Source organism: Sander lucioperca, chromosome 15 (assembly GCF_008315115.2).
Source record: "Sander lucioperca isolate FBNREF2018 chromosome 15, SLUC_FBN_1.2, whole genome shotgun sequence".
NCBI lineage: Eukaryota > Metazoa > Chordata > Actinopteri > Perciformes > Percidae > Sander > Sander lucioperca.
In genome coordinates, this window is record NC_050187.1 from 16,906,890 (window position 1) to 16,933,027 (window position 26,138).

The following is a 26,138-nucleotide window of genomic DNA, read 5'->3' on the forward strand; positions in this document are numbered from 1 at the left end:
ATTAGGCCCTAGAGATGTGGTGACACAGCCCGGTCCCATGGCAGTTCGTGTAAATGTCACGTTATTTTTAATGGCAAAGGGAGTAGTATAAAAAGCCGAAAGTCCGCGTAGGGACGCTGGTTGGGGTGGTGGATGGGTCAAACAACACAGGACTTTCACCCGGGCGAGCGGGGTTCGCGTAGTCTTCCTAATCACAACCGTCCCGTTATTGTCGCGCGTCCCCAGCGGCCGTCTCCCGGCGTGTGAGGCACCCTTTCCCTGTAGTGTTTTTCCTAAGCCCAACCTCCGCCATCCCGTTATTGTCGCGCGTCCCCTGCGACCGTCTCCTGGCGTGTGAGGCGTCCTTTCCTCGTAGTCGCATCCCCAGCGGCCGCCTCGCGCCCACCTGCATCCCCAGCAGCCACCTCACGGCCACCTCCCGGTATATGGGGCATCCTTTTCGGCCGTCTCCCGGTGTTTGATTTTTTTGTCATGGGGCCCAAAATTCCTGGCGGCGCCCCTGCGTATAACTTATGTTCTCAGTTAATTGTAGCATTGACCGGCATGAAATCGGCATATGTCAGACTGACCTGCCGGTCGCCGGTCATAGCAGAGCACGTGAAAACTGGCCAATTCCACTCACTTGTCTATCGGTGCATCTCTACGATGTTTGTACTTGACCAGTGTCCCACACAATGGAACTAAGGGATAATACAGAGGAAGCACATCCACTCAGAGAATCATTTTTCCTTGCATCTCCATTTCTCGACCAATTCCAAGAACTCAGAGAGAAGCGATGGCAATGCGGCGACATCAGAGTAAACCATTTACAGTTGAAGATTGGCTGATTCTCCCTGACAGAATCAAATTGGTCATTACAGTAAAGTAGGACAGAACGTTTTGCAGAAGTAAAGTGATGTTTGTTGAAGTTTACTGTATTGTATCTGCATGAACTGAGCAAAACGTTTACATTGTATATGCAGTGTCTGTTCTTTTCTTGCTTTGTTCTGTAGGAATAGTGAAATTGGGCATTTATAATTATAAAGAAATTATCTCTCTGTGCTTTGTGTTCATTAAAACATTAATTACATTAATGAGTCTGAATTAACGCACAAGCCTGTAATATAAAACATTAATTTTTGCATATTACTTCATTACAAAGGAGCAGGTTCCTTTCAGGCCATTTATAAAGCTATTACACAAATTTCCATTGGCACCTCAGTGCGGAAATGCTCTTATCAGAGCCTCACCCAGCTGGCAAAAGGAGGATAGAGATGTCTGTGTCTGTGGCGAGGGCTATGGTGAAGAGGGAAGGAGATGAAAGAGGAAAGAGGAGTTGGTCAGAGATACCCTCAGTCTGCCTCAGGCTAGCCCTCAGCTCAGTTCTGAGGCCCCCTACGCCGTCAGTCTCCTGCAACTATCACACACATTTCTAATTTTTACTGATTCCCTTTGTAATATTCCTCATCAAGCAAGTTTTGGTTTAACTCTGGTTTGGTTTAACTAACTGTGCAAATGTATAATTTCATTTGAACTTTGGAAGAAACTGCTCATTTATGGTTTTCAGTATGTATATTGGCTCTTAAAGAATAATTCTGGTTCGTTAGAACTTGGATCTTCGTCATCATTTCTGTTGACAGAATTGTACTCGCCAAGGTAAAAACACAAGCAGGTAGACGATTGTGAACAAGCCAAAATTTTAGCCAGATTATCGAAGACCATTAATTTGGAGGTAAAAGTGAAACTGACTGCAACTAAAATGTCTGCAAAGAACCTTGGATGCTCAAAACTATAGGACAAGTTTAGCAAGGTAGATCAAAAAACAACCAGGATACTAGTCTGTAAACTGCGAACTGTGATGTTTACAATGGACAGTTTGAGTATAAATTTCTCTCTGTTCCTCTTCGTTTTCTCTTCGGAGTAAGTGTGACAAACATTGGGGTTTATTTAAAACCTGTATGATTAAACATATACATATGCTTTTTTAATCTGACATCCAGTGCATTGAGAATGTGATTTGGATTTACAGAAGCAATCATAGTAGCAATGGTGATTTGTAATATGTGGAATTTCAGATCATTAATTCAAATGAAAGACTACTTTATGCCTAATATATGCAGTTATTTTAAGCCCCAGCATCAGTTTTCTAAACTTTGGATTGCTAACGTCTCAGTGAAGATGCATGTCACACACATGCACACACAAACACACACACCAAATTGATGTAGCTGCCAGAATAATGTTAGCTAATTTTAGCCATCTTAGAATTTACACTGCATTAGTAATAGCTAACACAGGTACAAGTGAATGTGTTTCGACAATGTTCATGTGACAATGTCAGAAAAAGTGTGAATGAACGTGATGTTGATTCACATGCCTGATAGAGTTAATTAAAGATCTAACTTTCTGTCATATTTGCTGAAAGCAACCCTATGTTTGAGTAGAACTACATGAAGCAGGTAATTTAAAAAAAAAAAAAAAAAACGGCTCCTCTGGCACCACCTACAGCCTGTAGTGCGATTTGCAAAAATCCACCGCTCCCTGTTCAGATCCTCCAATCAGGGCCAGGTGGGGTGTCTAATTGCGTGCCAATCACTGCTCATGTACACACATTCATTCTCCCTTGTGGGGGGAGGGGCTTAGGAGACCGTTCTGGGCTTTAGCAGAAAGGGGGGAGGGACTGAGAAGTTGTCAATGTTCAAATTCTTTGGCTAAGTCCTTGATCTTCACAATCCTACTTAAAGCACCTTTAAGGCAGACAATTAATGTATATGAAATTATTGGGGGATGACATGTTTCCCTGTTTCCCCATAAATTACACTCTCATTCACAGCGCACGATTTATTCCTACTGATCAGTAACTCAAAAGCAGAAGTTGCTAGGATTTTTAGACTTGCTGCAGTTGTAAACAACACCTTTCTTAGTCTTCCTGTCAATCTCATATCAGCTAGTTGCTGAACAGCACTCCGCAGACCTCCAGAACATCAGAGGAGACATATTTGTTTGTGCTCTCGCATCTGTTGGTTCTGCTACAGGGTGCTGGATTTGGAATATTAACTAATGTTTTGGTATCATTTCAGTCATCAATTACTGATCATCTGTGCTAATGAGCTTCAGTTTCCGTCTGCTGAGAGAGTGCGGTGTGGTGAAGGTGTGATGAAAGATGGAATTTATTGTGTAATTGAACTTAGATATGTTTATTTTGCCTAAAGCAATATGCTTAAAGCAGAGGTTAAATGATTCTACAGAATTAACTGTAAGAGCCAGTTTAACATCCTGTGCATTACTCTTGGTACATTAATGTGCTGGTGAAAGATACTTTTAAGGTGTGTTTATTCAGAATCCAGGTTTCTGTGTCACTAATGCCCATATGTAAAGAACATTTGGCAACTAGGTTAGCATATACTTATAATGCATAGTGGGACACTAGGTCAATTCCATCATTGTTTCATTGTTTCATCCTTTTGTATTCTGTCAAACATCAAACAAAAGCATTTTCTAATATATTTCACTTGACAGGCTGGAGTCTTTCCCATAGACTTAATGTATTGGCATTGCTTTCTCCCATGTGTCATCTTCCCAGGGCTTTGATGGATCGCTCCTCTTGGTAAACAACAAAGTGTATCAAGGAGCAAAGAGAGGCAAGAGATTGAATACAGTGGGAGGAGCTGATTACCTCTAATCTATCTCTGAGTGAGACGGCAACATTCCCCAAAGTCCCCTTAGAGTCTATATTCTAAATTCAAAATCAAATGTGGCATGTTCTCAAAGGCTGTTGAATATGGTGCTGTGTGTGGGCAAATGCAAGGTTCCTTACTGTGACTGGCGCTTCTATGCCAGAAGGAGAAGTTTGCAAGTCGCAAAAATCATGCCAGAAAAAAATCCCACTGGGGAAAAAAGCAAAGACAACATGAGCTGGTCGCTGTCTTTCTCTAATTGGTCTTTCATGTGGTGATAGTAAATGACCAGACTGTCAAAGCTCAGGTAGTCCTGTAACCTCAGCACTCTGCAGGCTGTTACCACATGATTAAAAGAATCACATCAAAGTAACAAAGGAAGTGTTTAATTCACAGGTGTTACAAGCTGGTTAACTACCTTTGTGGCTATTGGAATTGTAAGTTATTATGAACAATTTTATGTCCTTCCCACACAGATATTGCACAGATCAAATTACCAGTAGAACTACATTGTCAGTCCCAAAAGTCCACATCCCCTGGAGAACACCAATTTAGTTGGTGCTATCAGCAGATCTAGGCTACTTAGCTTGAATGAGCCACTGTGTTTAGGTAAAGCCATACTAAATCTGACATATACAGTATATGTACGTACATGATAATCGACAGGCACAAAAGTACAGAGCTCATGAAGATGATAAACTGCAGAACATTGATTTTACCATATATTGCTGTGATATTTTTGGAGCATTGTGATTGGAATTGAAGATCTACAATGTGGACAAAAAACAACAGTCTAGTGGATATGTGTCAGAGGCTGACTCAGAGGATGTCTTTTTGCATAGCCTGGTAGTGATCCTGGTGTCACTATCAGTCCATCTGCCCAAAGTGGAAATCATTTAAAACAACAGGTAAAATGGAAACATGCTAGCCTGGTTGACACCAGACCCTTCTCAGTTGTAACTGAGAGTGGGTCTGGGCAAGCATCATTCACAGCGCATTTCCAAAGGGGCGTCACCAACAGACGCTGCTAAAATGCCTCTGGGCGCAATTGGATAGTCCTTTAACCAATCAGACCAACGATCCGGGTGACATAGCAGCGACAGCGGCATCAACGGGTTGCTGCGCTTCGGTGGCGGTGGGGTCCGTGTACTTGGTGGCCAACGGATTTTCGTTTTGAAAAGAAAAAAACAAAAACGAAAAACGGCCAGTTTCCCAATTACCATTTAGTAAATAGGAAAACAAAAAACGGAAAACAACCCATTATTCGTTTTTTGTTTTGATATTAAAAAACGGAAAACGAAAAACAATCTCGTTATCCGATTTTCTTTGATGTATTTGTAGATGGAACTCGGAAATTAAAATGTGTGTATAAATCTTATTCCTTTGTCAGTACCCGATCTGTACCGCCTGTAAAATCCGTTCTGTGCACTGCCTGATCAGTTCTACGCTTGCGCGAACACCGGAAAACTTCACAGCTCTATGTGTCGGTACACGATCCGTTCTGCCTGCACGATCCGTTCTGCACATGCGCAAGATAATACTGTTTTACGTATCCATACGACCTGCACGATCTGTTCCACGCTAGCCTATGGCTAGCCTCCACCGGGAAGCTAACGTTAGTTTAGCTAACAGCTAATTCGGCTAACCGCTAGCTGACAGCTAGATTCAGTCTAAAATAACGTTAACTCAAACGTAATGGGAAAAGCAGGCTACAGCTAAATTAAGACTTCACAGTAATAACAATAAAGACAAGTATTGAGTGATTGTATTTTAAATGAGCACAAGTAAAGTAGAACTGACGTAACAGCTGTTATATATGTCAACGTTTATTTTCAAGTTTTATTTTGAGGGTCTTTTAAAGTTATTACATGCTGTCTCAGCTAGCAGTTAGCCGAATTAGCTGTTAGCTAAACTAACGTTAGCTTGGCTGTCGACCGGAAGCGTGGAACAGATCGTGCAGTGTCGTAAATCCTCGTACAACCGCGCATGCGCGAACATTTTGCGCATGTGCAGAACGGATCGTGCAGGCAGAACGGATCGTGTACCGACACTATGCACGCATTGGCATAAGGATGTTTGGACATTCCCGGTTACCGGAAGAAAACATTAGACAGTGACAGTAGACCGTTATGATGGCAAAGATGAAGTTTACAAGGTGTTTGCTGGAGTTGCCTAAAGTATCTGTTAATGATATACGGAGGTCGTCCGGCCATCCAGTACAACACCATGTAGCAAATTAAATAAAGGCTTCAAATTTTACGTTTCGTCATTTCTTTACAACTTTGAAGGTAATTTGCTAACGCTAGCTAGCCTGAGCTAGAAGCCTTGCTTTGGTGTTATAAGTCATGACTCCGTCCTGCTTCAGGTTAACCATGTTTTAAATAAAGTTTAAGCATGTGTATACCTCTCACTTCATGTGTTTGTACTTTTATGAAAGTATCAGGTAAAAACAGGGCTACAAATGAGATCTCTGTGAGAGACCAGCATACTCCTAGCAAACTATTATGTAGCTCAATGCTGGACATTTCACCCCTAATTCCGGTCACTTTACTGTATTTGTATTTGTTTAGTATTTGGTTTAGAAGCCTTTATTGGTGATTTTTTACGGTACAAAGTCCTGCTATATACGTACATAGCTAGCTGTATATGCTCCGCTATGTCGCGTTAGCATGCAGCTACAATAGTTAGCTATGAGTATGCTAACGTTAGATTGTAGTGGAACGAAGCAGCACTTTCTAACGTCAAAAATCGCAGACCAAACACTACACAATCGGACATGTTTCAGCAGGAATGTGACCCGGAATTGGGGAGAATTTAACAACATTGCCAGCTAAGATGACCGTTAGCATGTAGTTACTATAGTGTTTACTGCCGTTAGCATGTAGCTACTATAGTGGTATACAGCAGTGGTGGCTGGGAGAGCTGTCATCCCATCTTCAAAAGGACACTTATGTACGTTTACACTTCATCGCATTAATAATAGACAGTCTATGGTTATTAGTCAAAACGAAGTATTAGGTAAAAACATTAACGTAAACAACACAACAACGATGTCGCTACACGGTTTTGGATCAGTGACAAGTTTCGAATGTTTGTAGCTATGACTATTGTATAATAAAGATTTAATAAAAAAAGATTTAATAAAAAAGTTGTAATGTTTGGTCATAAAGTGTTGACACATGTTACTTATATACAGTCTATCGTGCAGGCAGAACGGATCGTGTACCGACAGTTACAAATCGCACAGGGACATTGTTAGCTTTCTACTACGTAATTATGCGCATCCACAGAACGGATCTTACAGGCGGTACTGGCCAATAAATGCTATTGAAGGGCGGGTCTTGGCGTGGCGGGAGTAACTTCCGGGTCACGAAAAAAATACCAATGCAAAATTAAGGAATACGACTTATACACACGTATTTTAATTTCCGAGTTCCATCTACAAATACATCAAAGACAATCGGATAACGAGATTGTTTTTCGTTTTCCGTTTTTTAATATCAAAACAAAAAACGAATAATGGGTTGTTTTCCGTTTTTTGTTTTCCTATTTACTAATGGTAATTGGGAAACTGGCCGTTTTTCGTTTTGGTTTTTTTCCTTTCAAAACGAAAATCCGTTGGCCACCAAGTACACGGACCTTATATACACGTTTTTTAATTTCCGAGTTCCATCTACAAATACATCAAAGACAATCGGATAACGAGATTGTTTTTTCGTTTTCCGTTTTTTTAATATCAAAACAAAAAACGAATAATGGTTGTTTTCCGTTTTTTGTTTTCCTATTTACTAATGGTAATTGGGAAACTGGCCGTTTTTCGTTTTTGTTTTTTTCCTTTCAAAACGAAAATCCGTTGGCCACCAAGTACACGGACCCGGTGGCCGTCATGTTGAATGTAAACAAAAAGCTGCTTGCCGTCGCTGCGCTATCGTCATCGTGTAAAGCCCGCCTCAACGGTTGTGATTGGTGCCTCAATTTGGAAAAATTGGAAATGGGCTTGAATGGGCTCTTGGCCAGACTGACTTGCAGAGCAAATCTCAAATTTGCCAGAAGTTCGTCAGGGTTTTCCCAGGCTAGAAACATGCTCCACAACTCGTGTTGTAAAAACCACAAATGATCAGAAGAAGTTACTACATGGCTGGAGGCCTGTGCATAGTGGTGAACAGACCTGCAGTGCAGGGTATCTTTTTGGTCACAAATCCACCATATTGTCTACGAGAGCATCCTCTTCTATTTTGATTGTAGTATACTGCTGGCTTTAGGCTCCATACATTTATACATCCGTGATCTCCCACATATAATACATTCTGACAGACCTTAGCCCCTGTGAGTCAAATCTCTCAGCAGTCTCTCATATCACTCAGGATACTATGCTCAGATATAAAGCACCATAGAATAATCACATAAATACATGTAAAAAGTTTTTTTTACTGGGTATAACTGGCACACTGCATTTACATTACACAACACAGATATTACAATTCTACAGAGCACTTGCAATAAATTTATATGCACTGCACGAATATTTATATTACCTCCAGACAGAGTCCCAAGGATACATTTGTCAGTTTTTGCAAAGAAAACCTTGCTCCGATGCTATTCAAATGATTCAAGGAGCATCAGTCGCTTGATCCTCACCATGGCAGCGGTGTGAGCAAATGCAAGGAGAAATAATGAACCTGCTCGATTGCCATTTTCATTCATACATTGTATCAGCTATTATCACTACTTTTGAAAGAACCCTGTTGATACAGATTTCTACCGTATTTGGATACATGCTGTTTCCAAAGGCTTCCACACTGATAGGATAAAGAGATTCATTTTTCCCATTGTAAAAGAAAAATGAAACAAAAGTGGATGATGTAATATCAAATCTTGACACAAACCCTGACAGTTATGCTTTGTTCTCTCTCAAACGTTTCCATTAATCATGATTAGAGGGGGAGTGGACCAATAACTGCAGCTCTCTCTGCTTGAGATGCCCATAAGGGGGCCACAGGTCTGACCTGTTTACTGCCTTCACTGCGGCTCTGTCTGCCATGCCTAACGGAGTTATCCATCTCTCAGCCAGCATCCTACACCCACTCTCTTTTTCCTAATGATCGCCTCCCCTAAAGCACTATCTCCCAATGGGGGGAGGTGGAAGTGTGATCTGCCTCTCTAGTTTCAGTTGTTTCTCACAGCCTGACTTACAATTTTCACGTGTTCTATGTGTCTATATTTATGCAAAGTGTTACGTTAAAAAGATGTATTAAAAAGATATGATGAAAATTGAAATTTGCATAGATGCAATAATGATGTGTGAACAGAATTCAAGTTTCTCACCTAAAGCACATCAATCACAGTTGGTGACAGATTATTGGAAACTATGGCTTTAAAAGAGCAGATATACACATACAATGCCTCTCGAACAGGCTTTGGGTGTTGCAGGTTCTCTTTGTTGCTGCATAGACTTCCCTCCATGCTCCATTGCACAACTGCACAGACGTGTGAGAACCCTTTTTGTTTGGCAGTGTAATTTTATTGATTTGTGTGTCTCTCATTCTCGTTCATTGACTTCTTTTGCTCTTCTTTTGTGAATTCTACCCTCCTTGGTGGTAAGTCAATGTGACATGTGTGGTTCCTACGTGATGCCCTGTCTGTGGTAAGGTGAGAGGCAAAGCCCAGAGCTAGCAGCGGTGCTGGTTGTCTAAGATGGTTTAGCTTTAAAGCTTTATCTGCATTCGGGCAAGTGGTTGTAGCTGTGAACTCAAAGTGCCAGCGCTGCCACAGTCACAATACAGATAAGCATTTTTGGCTCAATTTAATGACCATTAGGCCTACACTCTCAATTACAGAGAAGAAAATGTATAGCTTAATGGATACATTATCCATTAGAGGATACGACTGTTACTGCCATGCTGGTACTTTTTCCTGCAAGTATACTGAATTTTTAAACACTGTTAAATTCATAGTATAATTAGACCTGCTTGTGTCACATGGTCCACAGTGTGTGAGATGTGCATGGCTTTTGGTTCACATCAGAGTTAAAGTTGTTTTTTTCAACCAGCATGCAGGTGCAGCGTACCTTACATGTTTGGTTTAGTGGTTTGCTCAGTGTGAAGAGGCTGAGCAAGTAATACTCCTGCTATTATCACACCATGATCACCATGATGGAAATGGGAAATGCATCACTGATAATTTGCTTTATTTTTGGTGGTTGAATGGGACAATCAGCTAAGAGAAACACCAATATAGCAGGCAATAACCAGCAAACAGAGTGGGAAGATTGTGGCAGCTTTTTGCAGCTTGACTCACTGAGGAGTTTGACATGAGTCCTTAAGCCAGTGATGCTTTTCAGACTTGGTGCTCTTAAGCACAACATGCCGAGAAAGCCCACTGAGATTCATGTTTTTTGTCTTATTTTCTATGTGATTAACAGTTTTGTAACAGCAACCATTCCTTTCTGGAGAGAAAAAAAAGTGTGGGCAAATATCAGAGCAGTAACACTAAGTACATACACAAGGAATCAAATAATATATTGAAAATAAAAGTTATATTGGTACTAATATTTACAAGCTTTAAGAGTTTCTGACCATTACATGAAATGTATCACATATGGACCAAAGTGTGAAACAGTTTGTGTGCATTAACACACCAGTTCCATACTGCGGAAAGAGCAAAGCTATTGTATATAGTGCACAGCAGTTATGGTGACTTTGATTTGTTTACAACAGATGTTTAAGCCTTGAACGGTCCCTTGATTATTCGTCCAACATTCACACACTTCCATTCACCAGAGGCTACAAGACACAGCCATGAAACCCTTAAATAGCTTTAGCTAAATAAACACCAGAGGAATTTCAGCCTGACCGTCTCTGAAACTTGTTTGCTCTCTAAATTGAATTTGGGATAGATTTTTTATTACATGGCTTGTTTTAATACTTGATTCTAATCAATCACGGAATTCTGTGGCCTGCAATTTCTGTATAACAGACTGTTGCTATTGACAGAGTTTTGTTTATATACTGGCGGACCATTTTTAAATCAATAAAATCATTGTTAAATCAATATTTGTGCTCGTACTGACTTCATACTGCTGATCAGCGGACCACAAAGTGAGAGAGAGGGTGGAGGCATCGAGGATCGCAAACAGCGCTAATGGCAACAGTGCAAACAGAGCATTAGTTAGCTCCATGGTTAGCTTACTCACCGGGGCACCTGGCTTCTGCCGGATAATGTAGAGCGAGCAATTATTGCTTCGCGTCGGGGTCCTGTATCACCCTGTCGGGGTTCTAATTCGCAATAATGACCAGCTCGCTCTACATTATCCCTTACGTAGCATATCATTACTGTTGTCTTAACATTACACCAACACTTTGCATGCCACTCAACAGTAAATTGTGACGGGGAAAAAAAGATTATGTCTTGCAAAAGATTATAATTGTGAATATGAATGCACGGGATTTGTTCATGGATAAATCATAGAGTTGGTCTAATGTTGCCTCACATTCAAATACTGATGTAATCACAGCAGGCTTAATACCATACAAAAAGACCATAGATTCTGGATGGAGCTATGTTCCATCTTTGCAGCTTCAATGCTTTGTAATTGGGATCAGTCTTCAAAAAAGGACCCTTTGGGAGTTCCAGACATGAAGAAACACACAGTCTGTTTGACCGGGGGTTGGTGGGGGGGCAGATCCCTTTATCAAACCCTCTTTTAACCTCAAAAAGGGGCTATAAAGGGTGAACATATGTGTCCGTGCTGAGCTCTTGACCGCTGCCTTTGGAAGGTGGTTGTTATGGGATACAAGAGCAATCTGCTCCAAAGGCACATCTTACACACACTCTGCCTTGGTGATGACCTGATTTAAAGGCTGCCCGCCACTGTTTTTCAACCTGGTTGTGTGCGTGTTTTCCTTAACCCAATTTAGCCTCACAGTGTAAGACACAGAGAGGCTAATGACTAGCCTAAGCTGCAAGCAAAATGGACCATATTAATGCAGACTTTACATTTAAAGGCACAGATACGCCATTATTTGGATTTCAATGCTTTTGTCAAATTAGAGTACATAGAAAAACATACATCTGGTCAGAAACAATACAGAAAACAACAGTTTTTGCCCTCAGGCAGGTTCCCAGGATCTGAAGCCAGCACACATAGTTATTTTATAGTTGGGTGAAAGCAAAAAGAAAATGACTGTGCTATGTTTACAGGGACCTATTAGATGTTGGCATGCCAGAAAAAGGTGAGTAATGTTGTACTGTTTTAATTTAGCGATGATATGAATACATTTCCATGTAACTGACTGTTTATGTCTCACACATGCACCCCGGACTTCTCCTCTTCCTCTACGACACAACCTCAGCACACGGATTCCTTTTTATTCAAATCCCTCTGCAACTTCTGTTACCTCCTGCCCTTAAATGTACTCCTGTAAATTTTGGCCTTTTAAATATCAGATCCCTAAATAATAAATTGTTTTTTACAGGGCTGTAGAAATTAACGCGATAATAACAAGTTAACGCAAATTCCTTTTAACGCCAATATTTTTTTTGATGCTCGATTAACGCACACGCGTTCTGTGATTTGTATGGATTAAACAAAAAAGATATAAAAGATATAACATGTTAATGAGTGAGCTTTAGAGGTGCTGGTAGGGGGATTTCTCTAATTTTTGGATGGAGCAAGGTTAGTAGTTTCCAGTCTTAATGCTAAGTTAAGCTAACCACCCCCTGTCTTTAGCTTCATATTTACCAGACAGGCATGCGAGTGGTACTGATGTGCTATCTCTGAGCATGAAAGTGACATTTTTCAACATCTTGCCACCCTGTCCCCCACTTCCCTTGTCCTGTATTGCAGAGAGCAGTAATACAAAGATCAATACGAAACCTGTAATCTGCTTCTAACTTGCCGCAAAAAACACATCAATTATCAAAAAGTAAAAAAAGTAACCATGGCTTCCTTTAAAAAAAAAAATCTATTTATACGGGTCATAATATATGTGAGCTAGATCAGTAGTAGTAAAAAGTGGCTTCCATGTCCTTCCTCAGCACACAGTGGGCCTCTGGAGAAGGTGATCGTCTGGTTGCTCTCTGCTGTCATGAGGAAAGCATCGCTGCTGTTGCTGCCTCCAGACTTCAGGCAGGGCAGGCTGCCACCAAGTTGATAAAGTGAGCCATTTTGCACACAAGCAAGATTACTCTCAAGGACAGAGATTAAAGTGGCTCTGTTTGAGTTGCAACCTCCCTTTTCCAACACACACACACACATACACAGAGAGAGAGAGAGAAAAGCACAGGCGTATGCATTGATACTGATACTTTTTTGAATTCATTGTTTGCACAGTGATCACAGATCCTAGCATTAGAACTAACAGCTTGAATGTAAATTCCAAACAGTTTACATTGCTGGTGAAAAGATCCTACATTAAAGTAATTATTTGCAAAGAGCTTCTAATTTTAAAACCCTTGGAATTTAACACCACGTGGCAATAGTTAGTATGATAATTGGGAGGATAATCTACTTTTATTTCAACTTGGGTCTCATTTTCATATCTTTCGCCAAATCTATCATCGGTAAAGTATGACATGGCAAGAAACACAAGAAGTAAGAAGATGCGACAGGTCATAAACAAGCACACAGTTTAGCCAGATTATCTAAACCACTTTATTTGGTTTGTGCGTGCACACTACAGCAAGTATGGTACGTCAAAGTTGAACCAAGAAATAGGTACGTTAACTGGATGTGGGTCTTTACAGGACACTGGGTAATAACTTGGCTAACCTGGCTAACCTGAGTGTTTGATTAAATCTGTATGATTAGATGTTCATGTGCCTTTCCCTGTCTGACATCTTTTTAAATATCTCATCAATGAACTTGGTGACAATAAATCATAATTACCCTTCAAAGCAATAGTTTCACATGTTGGTACATATGCTTATTTACTTTCTTTCCTAGAGTTAGATGAAAAGATTGATACCACTCCTATAACTGTCCGTTAAGTAGTGTAGAAGACTACAGCCAACAGGCAGTTAGCTTAGCCTAGCATTAAAACCGAAAGCAGGGGGAAACAGCGAGCCTGTTTTTGGTGTGACAAAGTGACAAAACTCACCTATCATCACCTTACAAACTCACAAATTAACATAATACATCTCTTTTGAGCTTCAGAGTTGCTTGTTCAAGCGTTCTTCTTGATAAGTGAAATTTCCTTCAACACCGAGTTAACAATTATACACTCACCCTCTCTTCTTGGCTGGTACTTATCAGAGCAGAACGCCTTAATTAATTCATGGCTGGCTGATGTTCTGCACAGACTGGTTGAGTTTAAATTATTGTGCATTGTTGAATGTGTAAACAGCTGGCAACTAGGCATGTTTAGATACACTGGGAATTAAATGGAAGACCCACTGGACTTTTAAAAAATTGTGTGTGGTGCTGGAATTTATTTTATATTCAGATTAAAATGGTCAAAGCTAGAGAAGAATGAGACAAAACCACACCCACATAACTTTATTGAGAGTTCCAAAAAGCATTAAAGGGCCATCTCTCTATGAATTGCCTTTTTAACAAGACTAGGTCAAAACCTAGTATATGGCTGGAGAGTGTATGGTTAATATGCTAATTGTGGCCACATTGTTACAGGGATAGTCAGAGGTGCTGTCTATAATGTGAATATAGATATTGAATGTTCATCTGTAGTAGTGTTGAACGATTGTGTTATAATTATTATTGGTATTGTGAAATGACATTGCAAAAGACTGAAAATCATTTAATTACGGATAGGTACCGAAACCTGGTATTAAACGGGCCCTTGTGCTAAAACTGTAGTATTTATCATCACACTGCAGCCTCTACCCTTGTCTGTGTCGGGGCTGAGCTCGTCCACATATGCACAAAAACATACACACACGGAGCGAAGAAGTCAGCGGTCAGCAGATCAGAGAGGCCGTGGTGCTCATTACTGTAGCCTAAGTAAGTGCAATAAAATCTTTGCAAGTGAAAAGACAATACTTTTGCAATACACCTGTTCAACAAGCATAAACATGTAGACATGTAGAAGCAGTCTCTCATTCACTGTCACTATGTTTTACTCAAGCACAGCAATTGCTCGGCTAATAGCGAATTGTGACAAGCTAAATCAAAAGCTGTATGTATGAAGTCTGTTTTATCTTAGCCACGTATCTTAAAACTTGGCACATTTTTGTAAACTTAGCTGCTGGCTGAGACGAACCAGCCCCTCCTCCCTTTCAGCGGTAAATCCACATGGCTAATTATTATGCACGTCAATGCATGACTGATACTGACTGATGTCTGTGACAAATAAATCTCTTGAATCTCCATTCTTTCTAAACTTAACTCAATATGAGTTTATGTAGTGACTTTGCTGTTGTAAACAGTACTGTTGCTGCTGTACATTATTTAGTTTATGCAGGAAACTGAAACTTAAGTCCCACCAGCATTGTTTCCTTGTGCTACTTTCAGATGGTTGTATTTTAAAGAAGTTTTTTCCTTTCTTCATAATGTGTAGGCCTAGTCCTTTTTGTTATTTGAGTAGTTTATCTTTCACCGGGTTGTCAAAGCGCTGCCTTTCCTTTTGGCACCCATGTTAAGCAATTGTGCTGTTGCAGCGATCGTCAATTTTTTCCGTGAGCCGCAAGCGAATCTTGCAAAAAAACACACTGATAATCTATTATAAAAGATAGAGAAGACATTCTGATAAATGATCAAATATGCATCCCCTGCTTGCCAACCCTTTTGATTTTCCTTCCCCCTCTCCCTGCTGTTCACCTGGAGTTTCAATTCCCCCGATTTTTACATGATGAAATATCAAAGCCTGCCCATCCACTTTGTTTATTTAGAAATTGCCTCGTGTCACGCACACACACACACACACACACACACACACACACACACACATACACGGTGGTGTGCTTTTCATCTGGCCTACTCTGCCCATGCTGCTAATCCTGCGATTGAAATGGGTGGCAGCAACAACAAAATCCACAACATCCACCTTGATTTGAGGAAGTTAATCTGCTGATTGATATGTGCTGAATCCTGTGTCGCGCCAATACAATTTGAAAGGGCAATGGCCAATTGGGCCAATGGTGGCTCTTCATCAGTTAGTCACAGAGTGACAAAGCGACAGAGGGACAGATTTTTGAGGTTGTAGGGCTGGTCCTACTGTCCAATGACCCTACGGTCCAGCCAAACAATTCTCACATTTTCTTGTGTCATTTTGCAGTTTATCTTTCTCCTCTCAGTCTGCTTTGACTGGGAACCATTCCTGATGCTGGCCTGAAAAGCCTGTTGAGTTATCGTACTGTATGTGATATTGGTCCCTATACAAATAATTGAATCTTGACTCTTTCGCTACTTGTCTGTATTTATATTGCCTTGAGATCCACGCAATGTATTACTATACATAGCTGTATGTAGCACACTAATTATAGAGTTTTTGCTGCACCATCCCCCAGAACTCTGAAGCTCCTTTAAGCGTTTGCCCAGTGGATGTTGAACCTATTCAATGCATTCTATTCAAATCTTCAATTGGATAAGTCTGGTACAAATTCCCTTGACATTACTGCAGAAATTCAAAGGACGCCAGCCCACTCTTCATCTGCAAATCTGAAAAGGAGATATTTAAATCAATCTGTCACCCAGTAGGTATTTCAAAATAGTGATGACACTTTGCTTTAAAAACAAAAATGAAGAATTTACTAGAAAAGTTAAGTTATGTGACTATCAAAACTAAAACATCAATGAGAAGGAAATCAAATTAGTGGCTCTCACATTAACCGACTGAAGTCTTCCTGATGCTCATCAGATGTTATCGCTGCTAAAGAGGTCACCTTATACCAAAATAACACTCTGAGCTCATTATCTCAAAAGGAAGATTTAGCTATGCATAATTCAGGGTTGAACCATATGCTACAGTCTGAGTTCAAATCAGGGTCACTCTGAAATCTCTGTGTGAACTATGATCTCTTTTAAATATGGGGACAAAGTGTTGGAGAGCATCCATCTATATACAAATAACAAATGTATATAATAACCCTTTGTTTATGCAACCTGTGTTTGCATAAGGAATTATATTTGATATTTGTTTCCCTTGACATATTAAATACTTTCCACAGAGGTGCCTGCAATTTCTGCACAAATAATTTTCCCTAATTGAAGTTCTGTTGGTGTTTTGCATTGTCAGACCTCTTTTATAGCTGTCACGTGTTTGATTGATTGGCATTAAACCTAATATGATCAACCTTTGTAGCAGTGCTTGCAAATGTGATTAAATTACTTGAAAGTAAAATACCTTTTAGATGAAGTATGTATGGCAATGTTATCTTGTCTACCTCCTGTATTTTATCATTTCAGGATGAGAAGATCTTTTAAACATACTATGGCAGGCCTGGTATTTTACAAGGTTTATTACAACTTGTGGCAGGCCATTTAGTGTAGGTAGAACCATCAAAACATCTGCAATAACCTTAACATTCAGCTAGCAGTAAATGGGTGTCCACTCATAAAAAAATTGAATTCACTTGGAGCACCAAGTTTTTAAGAAGAAACATAATTTCTTATTCCTATTCACTTGGCTGTAAAATCCATGATTGAGGTTCAAGCTCTGAGAGCATGTACAACCTGCCGAGAACACTCAATGTTCTGACTGGCTTTGATATGTTCTATGAGATATAGTCATCATTTTTCGAAAAGCAGTTCATCACAAGAAAATCAAAAACATTGCAACCTACACTAGGCTACTTATATACAATATGTACATTATCATCGGGTCACATAATTTACTGGCACTTCAGGATCTTGCTCACATCATGAGGAGTGGATAAGATTCAGCCACACCATGTGCGGTGCGAGAAATGAGTAGGGAAAGAGAAAAAGGGGGGAACAGTCATAGTTGGCGAGAAGTTGAAATGACACGTTTTTTTCTCATAGGGCTAAAATGTATATGCTAGCCAGTTTATCAGAATCCAATATTTATTTAAACTATAGGAAGGTTTAACAGAAACAAAAAAATGACAAAAATGTATCATCAATTGTGAGACCCGGACTTCTGAGCGTGTGTTATAAAAGGGCCCCAAACTCAGACTGGCTTCCCAACCATATTGATAAGAAAACCATGACCAGTGTGTATGGTAACATGAGTACATTTATTCATTTATACAGTACATGCAGCATCTATTAATAAATATAAAATGGTGTACTTCTGAATTTAGTATGTCATTCGTACAATATATGCTTTAATATATGCTTCCTGCAATAAATATGTTTATGAACATATGTACATATTGTTGTTTTTGTATTGCTGTATAGGCTGCTTGATACTCTGTACCTGTACAACAGATAAATGAAGATATTAATCGCTCTACTTATGTACAAAGTCTACGTAAGCCAAACTCTATTTGTGAAAAAAAAATATTTTTTAGGCTTATTTGCAGTTTGATACCAAACTAACCAAAACAAGGTCTTTCAAAGTATAGCAGCTGGGGGAGAATATAACAGTTTTTGTCCCTTCAGGACAAGTGTCTCTTGTGGAAACCTGTTATGTTCTGGGTGATAGAAAAAAACATTTTGAGGCCTTTTAGAATTTGAGTGGATATCTTATAATTTGTTAGGTGCTCAAGGGGGATATTTCTTATTAAAGGCATGAATATTTATGTGGAATATATATGTATCTATCAACAACATTCAGGTTGTTTTGGGCTTCTGGAAAATAACTGAATTCAGTAATGAACTTCAGCCACTCCCTCTGTTCTTGACATGCACTGCAGTATGTGTCCTTTTATGATATTAACCATGTAACCGATATAACACTTTAAAATGTAATGAGGGGGAGAAATAGACAGAGAGAGAGAGATGCAATATAAAACACTATCATTTGATTGGTACAGCTTTGTATATATGAGTCAAATTCTGTGTTTCTTTTGTCAACAAATCCCATAAAAACACCGAAACTAACAAAGCGTTCTGTAATTTTCAAAGTCCTTACCAATCTGTGATAGCCCATTACTTTTTTACTGAAGACCTTTTTACTGATATCTTTAAAAACTCGGCACACATGTATAGTTACATTTCTCTTTTAGGCTAATTATTTTTCTTATACCAGCTGGCACTGTAGTATTTAGGAAACTTTAAACAAACTGTAGTAATAAGTGCATTTGTCCAGGACTATTTTCAGCTGTGGGTTAATACATCCTGCAAATAGTGCATTACTAATCATTAATGGTACCAGAACAGTGTTTATGCAGTTGACTTAAACAAAACTACAGTATCCTTGTGCATCATAATGAAGGAACCGAGTACAACATTGTGCATCACTGATGTGTTTTTAATATATTATTAAATATAATGTTTGGAAAACAATGGAGCTTTATGGCACAGATAAATAAGATATATTAGATAAAATATGATCAGACTTTGAATAAACAGAAAATACTAAAAGAATCAATTCATTGTTGTTTTTGTTAACAATAAGAACAAAAAAATACAAAATACCTTCAACAAATGTGCCCTGTTATCTTGTTGACATGTGCTAACACAATGTTCAATAACAAAAAAGGAACGCATCGATGTAACCTTGGAAATATGACTGCAGCATTCAGAATCTGATTTAGTCAATGTGCTGAGACTTGCTCCTTACACCTGACATATGGTCACAAAGATGACAAAAATAATTTGGGCTGCAGAGAATCAGGGAAAAGGGTAGGGTCAAGGTTACTTTTAAGTAACAATTGTCATTTGTCAAAATGCACTGAAAAAGAGGTATAAAGCCAAACTAGTGAATCGGGATTCCTCAGAGAGGGTTTCTGATAGTCTTGAAAAAGTGTGGGGGCCTGCAGAGTAACAAGAATCTCTAAACTCATTCAAGTTACCTCAGTGTATGTCCAACAGGCTTGTTTTTTCTGTCAGATTTATGAAAATAATGATGACAATGATGATGATGATAATGGTGATGCAGGTACAGCACAAGCATCAGTATTGCAACAAAAACATCCAATGAGCCCAAGTATGCTACCCAGTGGGGAAAATGCTGATTTGTAGATTACCAAATGTTGAAATTGTTTTACAAATGGCTTTTTAATGCTTTCAGTCAGTGTGTTATTGTATCGGCATCACACAGATGCAAAAATATCATGAGCTGTTTTAATCTCTCTTTCAAAATCACTGGTGATTAAATGAACCCACCTCCAGGTCCCATCAACAAAAAACTTTAAATAGCAAGGTCATCTAGAGATGATTCTGGAGGAAAGTACCCTGCAATGCAGTGTCACAAAGATGGATGTGCTTCATTTACTATTCGGTCAGGTCCATTTAAAATGCTATATCTTGGAGAATACTTTTTCATTAGTAATACAGACATTAAAATTAAAGTGAGTTCAGGTGACCTGCACTGCTAAATGAACTGTAGAATACATTACAGTAATAATTGATTATCTGTGTTATATCATTAATTACCAAAGCATTAACAAACACAAGCATCACATATTATGCTTCAGAACATCTGCGAGATATGATTAGCAAATGTGTAGTCCGTTGCAGATTTTGAGCATGAGAACTGCTTAAACGTAGACAAAATATATAAATATTGAATGAAGCTCCATGTAAGGGTGTTGTATTATATTGCAAAAGGGATACAAATACCTATAATCTCAAATGCACAAGGTGCTTAAGGGAGACAAAAAAAGTGAGTTGTTTTCTTTCACAAGAACAATTTACATATATTTTGTGTTTGGTTGATAAGAATATAAACGTTATGCACCATATTCTGTAACAAAAGAAATTAGCATTCCTATGTTTACTTCGGTGGAATTCATTTCTCTGTTCATAATACAATTGGAAATGAAAAGGGTTGGATAGGTTACAGATACTGAACTTCACAAGAATGAGCTTAATAAACCTGTAACTGTCAAATGACATTTTAATAAACTTCCATTTGCTTTTTTTTTACTTCTAGCATTTACTTCATTTCAGGGAGATATTGTATTTTTTACTCCACTACATTTATCTGACATCTATAATTACTAGTTAAATTAGTTCATATTCATATTTTTAAAAAGCGTTATACCTACAACAATAAAATGTTACTTAGACATTGATACATCAGTAACAACAATTTAATAATGTCATATATGATTATATACTTTATATCGGTCACCGTGGAGAATTTTACTGCAGAATGAGTACTTTTACTTGAAAATACCTTTTCCTCGTAATACTTTTGTATTACAGTAGGTTTTTGAATGCAGGACATTTACTCGTAATAGATTATTGTTACATTGTTGTACTGGTGCTTTTACATGAGAAAAGGACCTGAATACTTCTTCAGCTGCTGGCTTCCATAGAATATAAATAAATAAATCCAATAAAACATAACAAAAAATACATCAAATCAAGTCACATTTTTCACAAAACAAATGACAGCCAGCAGTATTATATTATAGTTTGATATGAGGAGCTATAATATTGTCCCTCAGGCACACAGCAGCAGCACTGTAGCTCTTTCCTGACCAACACAGCAACTGTGAAAATCAAAAAGTGAAATTAGGTTACCAACATTTGGCTGCATGCTTTGGACTGGAGGCTCACCGTCACACAAGCAGCACATCACGTACATACTGCCAAACCTTCAAACTAGGACACAAGTACAAGTACTCTCTTTACCATGAGGAACTCAAACATTCATACATTGCAGCAATGTATGCATGTCATGTCTGAAATGGTTGAGATTTCTATCCAGCAGTGATCCCGTCTTTAAAGCTGTCACCTCTGGTTGTAATCTCCTGAATAGGCAAAAGGGGTTACGTCAACATCTTCCTGCAAAAAAAGGATCTTGAAACTGTCCACGCTGCCTCCCATATAATTCTTTGCAGCCTCTCAATCAAAAGAAACTGTTTTTGCATTCAGATCTCATTGTACGAATAATCAAAGACCCCAAAGGACGCGCGGGGTCAGTACAAACCCAGGCACAGGCGTGGAAAATAAAAGTTATGGAAATGTGGCCATGTTCTGAGGAAGAGCCATAATGTCCACATGGAATTCAGTGCAGGGTAGCCTTGTGGACAAAAAGGACCCTCTGTCTCTTTTTCTCCATGTGTTCAAAAGGGAATATCTCTTATCACATGTAAGCTTAATCCACAAAGATCCTACCACAGCATAGTTTTAATTAGTAGTTGTCTGCTTCAGTAGAGCATCAGCATCTTCCTGTTTATTTCAGAACAGCAGCGAGATGTTGTAACTCCCTGGGGGTCAGTCATCAAAGCCACATTCAGGCGACTGACATGAAATCTTTAGAGTGCAGGGACCTGATTTGATAGATTTTTCCATTCTTGGATCTATAATAACCAACATGCTCACACTGGGGTCATTGTAGTATTCCATGGCTAATGTTATCGCTTTATTACATTTAACAATATCTTGAAGAACTTCTTTACCGACTCATAATATTTAAGGCTGATCTGTGTGTAGCATTTAAAGGAGAATCTTGCTGGCTCAAGAGGAAGGAAGAGACAGGGGAGAGAAAAAAAAAGGTAGGAGGTATGCCTCAGGAAAGGGAGCGAGTGTTTTACTTTCAGCAGCATTTACGTAACAATAAAGATGATTTAGTGTTGGGTATTTTGGTGCTGGGTGAGGTAGTATTGCCTGGTGTTAATATTGTGACATCTAGTGGCAGCTACTGATGGACAGAAATGCAAACTTTAGTCCTTTCTGATCCAGCAGTCTGGCTGTGAATACAAACACCCTCCAAAAGGTACGTACTGTAAGGACACACATATCAAATCTGCTAATCAAGTAGTGTGTGTGTGTGTGTGTGTGTGTGTGGAAAAGAGAAGGGAGGGGGGTTATTTGTTAGAGATTAGCTGTGTGAAGGACACTTGATTATTACTGTCTTTGAATAGCCATCAAATTAACCATCCTCTAAACGAATTACGAGGAAATTGCTGTCTATACACCTCCGCCTCATAGAGCCCATATAATGCACACTAAATTGATCATTAGGCAATTAGAGCTCCCAGAGGCTAGAGCACATTTTATGGCCACATACACTTCGGTTGTTGTGTATTTTACACGCCAGTGAGTGTTTGTCCGCTCTCCCTGGGCACAAATGGACTACACTTAAACACAACAGCTCATCTGCAGAACAAGAAGTAAAAAATAGACTGGATCCTCCAGGGATCCTTTTTTATGAGAGCACCATCATTATTCACTATTCTAAGGGCTTAAAGGATGCCAGTTCCCAAAGGATACTCTCGTGGAGATGTTTTGTTTTAATCACAAAAGCTAGCCGTTAAAATTTATGAGGGAAGAAAAAAATGAATAATTAACACTTAAATGCACAGGCTTGTGTTATGGCCTCATAATCTGCTCTTCTCCTGGCATTTTCCCAGACTTATGGAGGCATTTCTGTTTTTTGCCGCTGCCAGACAGTGATGTCACACCACACCAACTTCAAGTCAGGTTTAAACTGTTCACATAGTTCACCCTTTCTACTCTGCTCTGCTTTGCCCTGCCTGCTTTTATTCAGACAGCGATGACAACAAGACCCTACAGTTTTAAAGTGCCCATATTATGAAAAAATCACTTTTTCTGGGATTTGGGGTGTTATTTTGTGTCTCTGGTGCTTCCACACACATACAAACTTTGAAAAAAATTCACCCATGCTGTTTAGAGTGAGATACAGTTTCTGAACGTGTCCTGCCTTCAGTCTCTGGGTGAGCTGTTCAAAATCGGCACGGCTTGTGACGTCACAAGCCGAAACGAGCAGGCTAACCGCAACCATTAGCTCGTAGCGTTAGCATGCTAACGCTATGGCTAACGCCAGCATGCTAACGCTAGCATGCTACCTCGTTCTCAATAGCAAAGCACTGCTACAACACACACAAGTTCACCATAATCTACAAAAGAACTACTTACATGTGCGCCCTCATTTAGAAGTCTCCCAGCTAATCCTGCCTTGTAACTGACCGAAGTTGTAGAAACAGCCTTTCTTTTACTGTCTATGGAGCTAGCTAGCTGACATGATCTACATCTGAGCTACTGGGCATGTGCAGTGCAATCAAAGATAGTACAGAAGAAGAAGAAGAAGAAGAAAAGAGGTCTCACTCTGTAGCTAAAACAGAGACCAGCTGAAAAGAGGATCTGCAGCAGTGAGAGAGAGCGGTGCAGTACAACACAAATATGGTGTTTTTTGAAGATTAAACCATGTAAACTTATTCTGGTACAACCTTAAAATACAATTATGAACCTGAAAATGAGCATAATATGGCTGCTTTAACACTCAATTTAAAGGAACAGTTTCACATTTTGGGAAATATGCTTATTGGCTTTCTTGCCAAGATGAGAGGATCGATACCACTCTCATGTCTGCTTGCTAAATATAAAGCTACAGCCAGAGGCCAATTAGCTTAGCATAAAACTGTAAACAGAGGGACACGGCTGTATAGCTCTGTCTTAGGGTAACAATGTGGGGATGTTGATAGCAGCATTTCAGAAGCTCACTTATTAGATCTGTTGTATCTTGTTTGCTAAGCTACCTGTCTCCTAGCTTTCTTACCAGCCACAGTATGTACACCAAAGACTAACTGCTTGACTGATGAGAGCAACACTTGAGAAAAGAAACACCTGCTTTCATGGTCAAGCCAGCCAGCATACACAGCTCTTACACAGATACAGTGCCAAGTCCTGTCTTTCATAGCCTCCTCCAAAGTAACAGACAGCACCTCATAACTCCTCCATATTTCCTCTGGCTTTAACCTACACAGGCATGCCTAAGCAATTCAGAGCCACGGGAATCATGCTCTGCTTTGTTGAGTTTGCCAGTCACACTTGTGCTTGTAGTTGTAAACATAGTGTTACACCCATTAAATAACTGTGTGTTTGCCAGGAGGGACAACATTAAACCAGCTCAGTGATGATTAGAGATCAAGGATGAGATTGGTGCTCTGTTTAATGTTGACGATGTGACACTTCAGCTATCTTCAAATCTGTGGTTCAAAACAAGTCAACAAACAGTGGCGCTTCAGGGGGACCATGACTGATATTCCCACATGTCCGTCATGTTTGTATTTAAGAGACAGGAGACAGACAGAAGAGGAGGGAAAAGGGAGGGGTAGTCTGGTTGGTGCTTAGTTTTCTGTTTTAATGAAGCAATTGCTCCAATGCTAACCTTTCCACAAATTAAGCCAGACTTTCTAATGAATAGTCTGAAATATAAAGTAGAAAAAATTGAGACAATTAAAGCGATAGTATTCTCACCTGACAGTGAAGAGATGACTCTCTCCACCCTCCTCCAGGCAGGGACCAGGGACAGCACAAGGTTCGATGGACTTCCAACATTAAAAGGGTTGCAGAGAAATCAGAGGAAGACAGCGGGCTTCCATCTGTATGTCACAGGTCAATATTGGCCTTAAAAACTTCTTAAAAGTCTTTTAATTTGACAGAGTTGCCATAGCCTTTGTTGTATCACCTTGTGTGCAAAAAGGCAATTCAAAAAGGGTAGAGCCCTTTATATTCCTTTCTTCTACATTTCAGCCATGAATTACAGTGTAAATATTTTGTTTAAATTACCTAGTAGTTTAATTACAGGGTGCAAACAGGCTTAGCCTATTTGTCCTTTCACAAGAGACAAACTATAAGTGGCATTTTTACAAAAATGTCATTATAAACTTAAATATACCCTGTAACTACACCGTAATTATGATTAAAATGAATGAAAATGGAACATTTTATTTTAAAGCCCACATACCCTGGAGTTACTCTGTAATAAGAGGGCTTTCTCATACATTTTCAATACTTTGCCCTGTGCTGTCACCAAAAAGTATCATCCATTACCATTCAATTCCATGCAAGATTAGCTTAGTATAGCTCACTACACTATTCGTAATATTGTATTTTGTCCAATAAACTTGTTTGTTCGTAAGCAAAAGTATATTCAGCTCCTGAATTGTTTATGATCTGATGATACAAGACAATAACGCTTATGTAGGTTCCTTTCAGTTTTAATTGCCATATGGATCCTACATTGGCAGCCCAAACTACATTACTGTTTCCCCGTTATTTAATCATTAAAACTATTATATAGATAAAGGCACCCCTCTTCCCAGACTTAGCCTAACAATAGCCTAATGTTTAGCTCCCCAGAAAGCAAGAAGAAGTGATTTCACAGAGACTTTGCGCAATCCGCTCCTGGTTATCCAAGACCGCGTCGGAGATGACACGTGCAGTTGGACGGGACCTGGGGGCCCGTACAGAGGCAGGCCTACTGCAGGAAGGCCGAATGGTGTCAGGTTAAAAAACGATACTAAAAGTCACAGTGCACTGATTTAATTTTATTTTTTTAAATGTTTCAGTTTGTTCAATATAGATCTACTGCAAAAGCAATAGGATTTTAAACTGAATAAACTAGGAATTCAGGTGAGGACTCATTCACAAGTGTCATGTCCTTATATGGGAATTCTTATGCCAATTAGGAACAACTGGCACAC